At 39.6% G+C, this 11,017-nt stretch overlaps 1 pseudogene; it reads left to right on the top strand.

Moving 5' to 3' along the window:
• Nucleotides 1-6,148: 6,148 nt before the first annotated feature.
• Nucleotides 6,149-7,216, top strand: Gapdh-ps73 (Glyceraldehyde-3-phosphate dehydrogenase, pseudogene 73; annotated as a pseudogene).
• Nucleotides 7,217-11,017: the final 3,801 nt, after the last annotated feature.

Raw genomic sequence — 11,017 nt, forward strand, 5'->3', positions numbered from 1 at the left:
ACTCTATACTGTCCTTTAAATGTACCCCAGAGGTGTGGCCAGTGAAAAGAACAAAGTACCCACAACTGATAGGCACTTCTCACCTCACCTTAGGCAGCATGCTCTTCTTAGATCTCTCTCTCTCTCTCTCTCTCTCTCTCTCTCTCTCTCTCTTTGGATATTTTTAAATTTACATATCAAAAGTTATTCCCTTTCCCAGTTTTGCAGACATAAGCCCCCTATTCCATCCCTCTCCCCTTCTTCTATAAGGGTGTTTCCCTCCCCATCCACCTCCCCCCAACCATCCTCTCCATTTTCCCCTACTCTGGGGGTTCAACCTTGGCAGGACCAAGGACTTCTCCTTCCATTGGTGCCCAAAAAGGCCATCCTCTGCTACATATGCAGCTGGACACATGGGTCACTCCATGTATAGTCTTTGGGTAGTGGTTTAGTCCTGGGAGGTCTGGTTGGTTGGCATTGTTGTTCTTATGGGGTTGCAAGCCCCTTCAGCTCTTTCAATCCTTTCTCTAATTCCTCCAATGTGGCTCCTCTTCTTAGTTCAGTGGTTTGCTTCTAGCATTCATCCCTGTATTTGACATGCTCTGGCTATGTCTCTCAGGAGGCATCTATATCCAGTTCCTGTCTGCATGCACTTCTTAGCTTCATCCATCTTATCCAGTTTTGGTGCTGTATATATATATGGGCACCATGTAGGGCAGGTGCATTTAGGAATGGGCATTCCTTTAGTCTCTGCTTCAAACATTTCCTCCATATCTCCTCCTAAAATATTTTTGTTCCACCTTTTAAGGAGTGAAGCATCTATACTTTGGTCATCCTTCTTGAGCTTCATGTGATTGTATCTTGGGTAATTCTAGCTTTTGGGCTAATATCCACTTATCAGTGAGTGCATACTATGTGTGTTTTTCTGTAATTGGGTTACCTCACTTTAGTTCAAACCATCTGCCTATGAATTTCACGAAGACATTGTTTTTGATAGCTGAGTAGTACTCCATTGTGTAGATGTACCACATTTTCTCTATCCATTCTTCTGTTGAAGGGCATCTGGGTTCTTTCCAGCTTCTGGCTATTATAAATAAGGCTGCTATGAACATAGTGGAGCATGTGTCTTTGTTGTATGTTGGATCATCTTTTGGGTATATACCCAGAGAGGTATAGCTGGGGCCTCAGGTAGTGCAATGTCCAATTTTCTGAGGAACCTCCAGACTGATTTCCAGAATGGTTGTACCAGTCTGCAATCCCACCAACAATGGAGAAGCGTTCCTCTTTCTCCACATCTTTGACAACATCTGTTGTCACCTGAGTTTTAGATCTTAGCCATTCTGACTGGTGTGAGGTAGAATCTCAGGATTGCTTCAATTTACATTTCCCTGATGACTAAAGATGTTGAGCATTTCTTTAGGTACTTCTCAGCCATTCGATATTCTTCAGTTGAAAATTCTTTGTTTAGCTCTGTACCCCTTTTTAATAGGGTTATTTGGCTCTCTGGAGCCTAACTTTTTGAGTTCTTTGTATATTTTGTATATTAACCCTCTATCAGATGTACGGGAGGTAAAGATTTTTTCCCAATCTGTTGGTTCCCATTTTGTCTTAATGACAGTGTCCTTTACCTTATAGAAGCTTTGCATTTTTATGAGGTCCATTTGTCAACTCTTGAACTTAGAGCATAAGGTATTGGTATTCTGTTCATAAAAATTTTCTCCAGTGACCATGTGGTCGAGACTCTTACCCACTTTTTCTTCTATTAGTTTGAGTGTATGTGGTTTGATGTGAAGATCCACTTGGACTTAAGCTTTGTACAGGGTGATAAGAGTGGATCAATTTGCATTCCTCTACATGTTGACCTCCAGTTGAACTAGCACCATTTGTTAAAAGTGCTATCTTTTTTCCATTGGATGGTTTTCGATCCTTTGTCAAATATCAAGTGACCATAGGTATGTGAGTTCATTTCTGGGTCTTCAATTCTTTCCCACTGGTCTATCTGTCTGTCTCTGTACCAACACCATTCAGTTTTTTATCACTATTGCTCTGTAATACTGCTTGAGATCAGAGATGGTGATTACCCCAGAAGTCTTTTTATTGTTGAGGATAGTTTTAGCTATTCTGGGTTTTTTGTTATTCCAGATGAATTTGCAAATTGTTCTGTCTAACTCTATGAAGAATTGAATTGGAATTTTGATGGTGATTGCAATGAATCTGTGGATTGCTTTTGGTAAAATGGCCATTTTTACTATATTAATTCTGCCAATCCATGAGCATGGGAGGTCTTTCCATCTTCTGAGATCTTCAATTTCGTTCTTCAAAGACTTGAAGTTCTTGTCATATAGATCTTTCACTTGCTTGATTAAACTCACACCGAGGTATTTTATATTATTTGGGACTATTATGAAGGATGTCATTTCCCTAATTTCTTTCTCAACCTGTTTATCCTTTGAGTAGAAGAAGGCTACTGATTTGTTTGAGTTAATTTTGTACACAGCCACTTTGCTGAAGTTGTTTATCAGGCTTAGTAGTTCTCTGGTGGAACTTTTGGGATCACTTACTACATATCATCTGCAAATAGTGATATTTTTACTTCTTCCTTTCCAATTTATATCCCTTTGACCTCCTTTTGTTGTCTGATTGCTCTGGCTATGACTTCAAATACTATATTGAATAAGGAGAGAGAGAGAGAGAGAGAGAGAGAGAGAGAGAGAGAGAGAGAGAGAGAGAGCAGCCTTATCTAGTCCCTGATTTTAGTGGGATTGCTTCCAGTTTCTCTCAATTTAGTGTAATGTTATCTATTGGTTTGCTATATATGGCTTTTACTATGTTTAGGTATTGGTCTTGAGTTCCTGATCTTACAAGGACTTTTATCATGAAGGGATGTTGAATTTTGTCAGATGCTTTCTCAGCATCTAGTGAAATGATCATATGGGTTTTTTCTTTGAGTTTGTTTATATAATGGATTATATTGATGGATTTCTGTATGTTGAACTGTCCCTGCATGGGTGGGATGAAGCCTACTTGATCATGATGGATATTCGTTTTGATGTGTTCTTGGATTTGATTTGCAAGAATTTTATTGAGTATTTTTGCATCGATATTCATGAGGGAAATTGGTCTGAAGTTCTCTTTCTTTGTTGGGTCTTTGTGTGGTTTAGGTATAAGAATAATTGTGGCTTCTTAGAAGGAATTGGGTAGTGCTCTGTCTGCTTCTATTCTGTGGAATAGTTTGGACAGTATTGGTATGAGGTCTTCTATGAAGATCTTATAGAATTCTGAACTAAACCCATCTGGTCCTGGACTCTTTGGTTGGAAGACTTTTAATAACTGCTTCAATTTCTTTAGTATTTATGGTGTTGTTTAGATGGTTTATCTGATCCTGATTTAACTTTGGTACCTGGTATCTGTCTAGAAAACTGTCCATTTCCTCCATATTTTCCAGTTTTGTTGAGTATAGGCTTTTGTAGTAGGCTCTGATGATTTATTGAATTTCCTCAGATTCTGTTGTTATGTCTCCCTTTTCATTTCTGATTTTGTTTATTTGGATACTGTCTCTGTGCCACCTGGTTAGTCTGGCTAAGGGTTTATCTATCTTGTTTATTTTCTCAAAGTACCACCTCCTGGTTTTGTTGATTCTTTGTATAGTCCTTTTTGTTTTTACTTGCTTGATTTCAGCCCTTAATTTGATTATTTCCTGCCATCTACTCCTGTAGGATGTATTAGCTTCTTTTCTTCTAGAGCTTTTAGGTGTGCTGTCAAGCAGCTGACATATGCTCTCTCCTGTTTCTTTCTGCAGGCACTCAGAGCTATGAGTTTTCCTCTTAGCACTGCTCTCATTATGTCCCATAGCTTTGGGTGTGTTGTGCTTTCATTTTCATTAAATTTTAAAAAGTCTTTAATTTCTTTCTTTGTTTCTTCCTTGTCCAAGTTATCATTGAGTAGAGGATTGTTCAACTTCCATGTATACCTGGGGTTTCTGTTGGTTTTTTGTTTATGTTTTTGTTGTTGTTTTTGTTCTTGAAGACCAGTCTTAGTTCGTAGTGGTCTGGTAGAATGCTTAGATCTCTTAAAAGCATCATTTCCCCTTAACTTAGATATGGTTCTTCTACCAATGAAGATTTAAATGATTAGTTTTAGTTCATTCAAGAACTTCAGTTTAGGATTGAAAGGGGCCAAGAAAATTAAGACAAAGACAGCATACCTGTGATCATCAGAGGGAGGCCCAAATCCAGCAATTTTCTCCCAACCAATGTTCTTGCCGAGACCTTTTAATTCAGTTTACAAACATCTAGGCATTTTTGTTTTATGTTCAAATAAAATATTCACCACATACAACTATTAGAATGATATTTGAGCTGAGTTATAAATGGTTCATATAAGATAGTGGTGAGCATAATTGATAACCATTTAATTATTAATGAATTGCAAAGTGCAGTGACATGTATAAAACCCTTCTGTTAAAATAAGCAACAATGACAGGCAAGTTTCTTTAGTGGCAATATAATGAGGGATTGATAAAGAATGAAATGCAGAGTGGGGGATGGGTCAGTGGATATGGTACTCATTGCACAGCATAAAATTAAAGAATGGATTGTCAGAACCCGCAGACGAACAAAGAAGGCAGGCGGCAGTCACCTACCACTCTGGAAACAGAGATAGGAATCCCCATCCCCAGGGCAAACTACCTGGACAGTCTACCCAGGATTTGTGCACTCTGCATCGAGTGAGGCAATGTGAGACCTTGCCTCTGAGCCCAGCAACCATGGAAAAAAGTGTAATCAGTCAGCTTCTATTTTTCATCCTGTTTTTAGGTCTTATTTGTTTTTTTAAACAGCTATCTTGAATTAGGTTTAGTGCAAACTATTGAATGGAAAGATTTAAGCATGTAACCAGAACCTTGAATAAATCACTTTGCCCAAAAATTCTGATATAAGGCACTGCAGGACACATCCACAGAAATCTGGTCTACAAACAGTTCAGAAGTACGGTTCAAAGAGATCATAGCTGTTCTGTATTGCAATCCAGCACAGCATTTTGTTCTGAATAAGGGTAAGTCTTCAAACTAAGCCATGTGCTTCATAACATATCTGCCATGGGTTTAGAAATAAGGTTTGCCTAATATGGAGAGGGAGAGAGGGAGAGGAAAGATGGAGAGGGAGAGGGACAGGGAGAGGGAGAGGGAGAGGGAGAGAAAGAACTCATTTGGAGGGTCCATTTTATCCACTACTAGTAAAACTACTGAATACAGAATAACCTAAAAATAACTGGGGTAATAAGCATAAAAGCCATGGGCTATAAAAATTCTGCCTCTTTAGTATCTTACAATTGCTTAAATTATTCACATATGCTTGTCTTGAGACCACATATTGAAATGCAAATTATTGTTATAACTTGGATAGTTGAAAAATCAACAAAACTTTGAAAATCTTCTTGATTTTTTTCATAAAATGGTTGCAATTGTTGATATTCTGATGTCACACTGGCCTTATGCATTAATAGCATGTTGGTGGCACTGCCAAAATGGAAACTCACCTCAAGTGTAGCTGGACCCAAGCAGAAGACTAACAGGAAACTAATTTAGTTGAATCCGAAAGAAAGAATAGCATAGGGGAAGGGCAGTGATAAACTTGATGTATTTCTCAAAGACAGAGATAAAAGGGTACTATGTGGTCTCTCTGCATTCTATTATTGATCTGCTTCCTGGGCTATTTAATGTGCCTGGTAATAAGAAATTATTTCCCCAGCTTCAGACTTAAAATGTGATAATAAAAATTAATAGAGTAAAGACTATTTTTCTCTTTCCTTTGTGCATTTTTACGATGCTACATTTGTCATGGGAATACCAAGAAGATACACACATTGAACAGAACTCTTATGGACTATGATGATTAGTGGTTTGAACGTCAGTGAAGGTACGAATAATACTGAAGGCCATCATGGGACTCTTATGGATTCTTAGCTCTCTCAGATACCCAGATTTACTGCATTGGAATGGTCTATGGAGCCACAGGGAGCGCACTTAGGCAAGTTACTCAACATTAGTAAGCTCACTGTAAATGGGGATGATCATAACTCCCATAGCTCATAGAGTTATTGGGAGACTTACTTAATGTCACAGAGGTATGTGTCTACCATGAAATAGTAATCACCATCATTATTTCTCAAAGAAACAGAATCTAAAGAATACATGTGGACTCTCTGCTCCTCCCTGTTCCAGAGACAGCCACATCTTCTCATGCAGTGCCAGCCTCATCCCTTAGACATGATGGTAAAGGTCGGAGTAAATGGATTTGGCTGTATTTGGTGTCTGTTTACCAAGGCTTCCAATTCATCTGGCAAAGGGGAGATTGTTGTCATCAATGATCCCTTCATTGACCCCACCTACATAATTACACATTTTCATATGACTCTACCCAGGCAAGTTCAAAGACACATTTAAGGTTGAGAATGGGACACTTGTCATCAAAGAGAAAGTCATCACCATATTCTAGGAGCAAGATCCCACCAACATCAAATGGGTTGATGCTGGTGCCAAGTACGCTGTGCAGTCTACTGCTGTCCTCACCACCATGAAGGAGACTGGGGCCCACTTAAAAGGGATATCATCTCTGCCCATTCTGCCAGTGCCCCCATGTTTATGATGGATATAAACTATGAGAAGTATGACAACTCAGTCAAGGCTGTCAGCAAAGATTCATGTACCACCAACTGTTGATCCCCGTTGACCAAAGTTATCCATGAAAACTATGACATTGCAGAAGGTCTCATGGCCACAGTCTATGCCATTACGGCCACTCGGAAGACTGTGGATGGCCCCTTTGGAAAGCTATGGTGTGATGATCTTGGGGATACCCAGAACATCATCTATGCATCCACTGATGCTGCCAAGATTGTGGTCAAGACCATCCCAGAGCTGAACAAGAAGCAAACTGGCATGGTTTTCCATGTTCCAATGTGTTCACCATAGATCTGATATGTCATCTTGAGAAAGCTGCAAAGAATGATGACATCAAGAAAGTAGTAAAGGCATCCAAGGACACACTAAAGGCACTTGGCCTAAACTAGGGGCGAACTTGTCTCCTGCAACTTTAACAGTGATTCCTACTCTTCCACCTTTGATGCCAGGGTTATCATTGCTCTCAATGAGAATTTTCTGAAGCTCATTTTCTGGTATGTCAATGAGTATATCTACAGCAACAGGGTAGTGAACCTCATGGTCTACATTACTTCCTAGACCACCCAGCCCAGCAAGGACACAAGAGCAAGAAAGAAATCCCCAGATTCCAAGGAGTCCCTATTCCAACTCAGACCTGGACTCTGAACATCTCCTTAACAGTTTCCATCCCAGACCACCAGAATAGCAGGAAGAGCCTTAGGAGCCTTATTCTCGTGAATTCTATCAATACAGTTCATTACACCTACCCCCAAAAAGAATCAGAGTTCAAATCACCCATGGCTACAGTATAGTAGAGGTGTTAAATTCTGTTCCCCAAAAGATATGTATTTAGTGGGCACACTGGGGGTAACTCCTATGTTGGAAAGAGCCCATGCTTGATCCTTATATCCAGCAAAGGGTGATGTCTACACCCATAAAAAATGTCATCAAAAAACTCAATAATTAAAAAATGAAAAGGACTTTGTACAGTGCCAATAGACCTCCCTTTTCACCCCCCCACACACTATACTATATATGTGCTATATGTATATTTCACTTATATATTATTATATAACATATTATATATTACTCACATATATATTTGCAAACTGAAAGCCACTGAAGCTCAAGATTGTGAATTCATATGAAAAGTCAGGCTGGGTGACATGTGCTTGCCATTCTAGAACTGAGGAGGCAAGGACAACAAAATATCAGTTAGTGAATGGCAGGTCCAGTGAAAGACCTTGTCTGAAAAATAAGGTGCAGATAGATTAAATAAGCTACCAAAATTGAACTTTGGCTTCTGCTTGCATAAATGCATAAATACATAAATACATGTGCACATGCTCCTATATACAATCATATAGAAACACCTATTTATACACATGTACACACACATGCACACATATGTACATATACATACACACACATTCACACACACACACGTGTCTATGGGAAGATGCTGACTATAATTCTATAACTAAAATATTGATACAGAATTACATGAAAGAAAGAAGTTGTCTCTCTCTGTATTTGAATGAAATACCAGCTAGACGAGTTCATCTCTGTCACTTAGAACTAAGCAAGCTCTCTTCAGACCCTAGTCCCAAATATAAAAACAGAGGCCTGAACTTAAACCATCTGGCCTGTGATTCTGCCTTGGATTCAAGAATTGTAAAATTTGATGGGTGCAAATTATTCATGAGCTCCCAACATGCACTGACTCCCTCCTCCAACCTAGCCCTCCCATTATGTTTGTAAATGGCACCTGCAGCCTTATCAGGTTCATAACCATCACTGCAGTAAGGAGAAGTCAAAAGCAAAAGCAAACCAATGTGAATGAATATGTAGCTCAACAATGATTTGCCTCGAAGAGGACAACAGTAAACGCCCCCGAAATAAAGGTTGAAATGGTGAATCGTGCATAAAGCCTCTCAGCACAAGTGAGATCATTGTTATGATCCAAATCTGAATAAGGAGATTCAAATAGATTACAAATGCCTGAGAGATGGCTCAGAATGTAGGTGCACTGGCTGCTCTTCCAGAGGTCCTGTGTTCAATCTCCAAAAACCACATGGTAGCTCACAATCATGTGTAATAGGTCCTGATGCTCTCTTTTGCTGTTTATGTAGACATGGCACTCATGTACATCAAAGACATAATAATCTCAAAAAATACATAAATAGTTAATGGTGGCACTTCTGACTTTTTATTTGCTTGCTTATTTTTAATTCTGTGTATTTCTTTTTTCCAAGTAAAATGAAGGAAACATTTCAATTCATTAAACATTATCCTCTTTGGATGCTGTTATAAGTAACATTTGATTAAGCCACTGCCATAAACATGTCAAAACAAACCTCTCAGAGCCTCATGAATGTTCTCTGTCCAATCATTAATAATAAGAAAAGCAGCAGCCATCGATTCTACAATGCTGACTACTGTCAAATGCAGTTCCTGCTGTTAACTGTGTATTAGGTTCTTTAATCTTAACAATTACTATGGAAAGGAAGCAGTCTTTGTGCCACTGGGTAATGTACTACCCAGCTTGTTTTTTTATACAAGTCCTGTTACCCTAGTGCCTAATCATTCTGTTAACTTTCCCATCCCAAAAGCACATCGTACAGCAACATAAATGTATTATGCCCTTACCTCCTGATCAGATTTTCATGTTGTTGACTCTTGACAAGCACTGACATGATTCTGATCATTTTTGCAGCTCTAAAAACCAGGTGCCAGACACTAATATAACAACGACATACCCTAGTGATACTAAGGTGCATACTGTTCAGTAGATTTTGACCCTCACTGCCCCCACCCCATTGTAAATGCATTCACTCATCTCCTGCCACATCTGCCTCTATTGGCTTCATGTTAGGTCTTTAAGACCAGCCTGAAATTCACTCTAAACTTAACTGGATTTAGAGTCACTGATGTGACAAACTGACTAAAGTAAACATCTGGTGTTTGTGAAGACCTTTCACAGAAGGGTCACATGAAGGGAAAAGACCCATCATCAATGTGGCTCAGAATCGTCACATGGTCTAACCACTCTGACTGCAGGAGGGAAAAACAAACGTAGCACAGTGCATTCCCTGTTCTCTGTTTCCTGATCCACAATGACAAGAACATGCTACAATTCTCAGAGATATTTATCCTCACACTGATGGACTGAAAAGCAAAAACTGTGAATCAAAATAAAACTTTGCTTCCATAGGTTGTGACTTTCTTTGATGACATAAATGGAAAATGAGTGATACAGAAAATTGTGGTCATCACTGTACTTAAACCTACCCCTGTGGTTCCCAGACCATCAGAACTGTCTGTGGGAGTAATAAGACTTTGGAGATGAAGGCTATAGAAATTGTAAGTGTAGCTTAATGTGTGGTTCTGCATAGGACTCAACAAGTGAGAATAGAGACAAACAAGATGGGTCTGTGGGTAAATCTGTCTGACTACCTGAGTTCAGTCTGGAAATTCCACATGATGGAGGAAAAAACTGTAGGCTAAGTGGACCATGCCACCAGACAGAATTGATGAAGATGAGTGATCTCAGACCCGGGTATCTCAGACTTGAGATCAGCAGCAGTTGAACCACTTCCAACCCATTTCTGTCCCTGCCCTGGAACATCTAACCACAACATCACCACTGAAAGGACCATAGACAATCAGTTACATAAGGAAACACCTGGAGTCCCTCCCCCATGCAAACAGGGCATCACTATAATCTCAAACTGAGCCAACAGGAATCACCTACCCCTAAATCCCACCCCACTCCTCAATATTATAAAGTTACCTGTCCACACAGAATAAAGCACACAACTTATTTCACCAAGGGTTGTCTAATATTGCCTGTTTTCACTGAGCTTTAACCCTTGGGGAAGAGTTCTCTCTCCTGAAGCATTCAGCTTGGACCTTGGACCTGCCTAGCTGGCCAAGCTTATGCTGCTGAAGCTAGCCCTGATTCTGCTGCCTCTGCTGTTGGTGACAGTACTGTCACAGTAGTGCATTTGAGACCAAGAACCTTGGCTCCCTTCCCCATGCAGGCTGTTCAAATCTTGCTTCTCTTCTAAGAGCTGTCATACTTCTGGCATTACTGGCTGGTCCAGAGCTCCAATGTTTTCTATTCATCCCAATTCTGCTTTGTCCTCTGGAAAGACACCAAACAAAGAACCTGGTCCCAAAATCCTTCTCTGACTTCTCTACACATGTGTAGTGACGTTCACATGGATCCACACACACACACACACACACACACACACACACACACACAAAGAGAGGGGCAGTGGGATAAAGGAAGAAGGAAATGCAATAAAAATAAACTGAAGAAGAAAGAAAAACAGTTTCTATTTTTAATAGTTCAGTCTGTCCATGTTACTTCAA

This window comes from Rattus norvegicus, chromosome 8 (genome assembly GCF_036323735.1).
Source record: "Rattus norvegicus strain BN/NHsdMcwi chromosome 8, GRCr8, whole genome shotgun sequence".
NCBI lineage: Eukaryota > Metazoa > Chordata > Mammalia > Rodentia > Muridae > Rattus > Rattus norvegicus.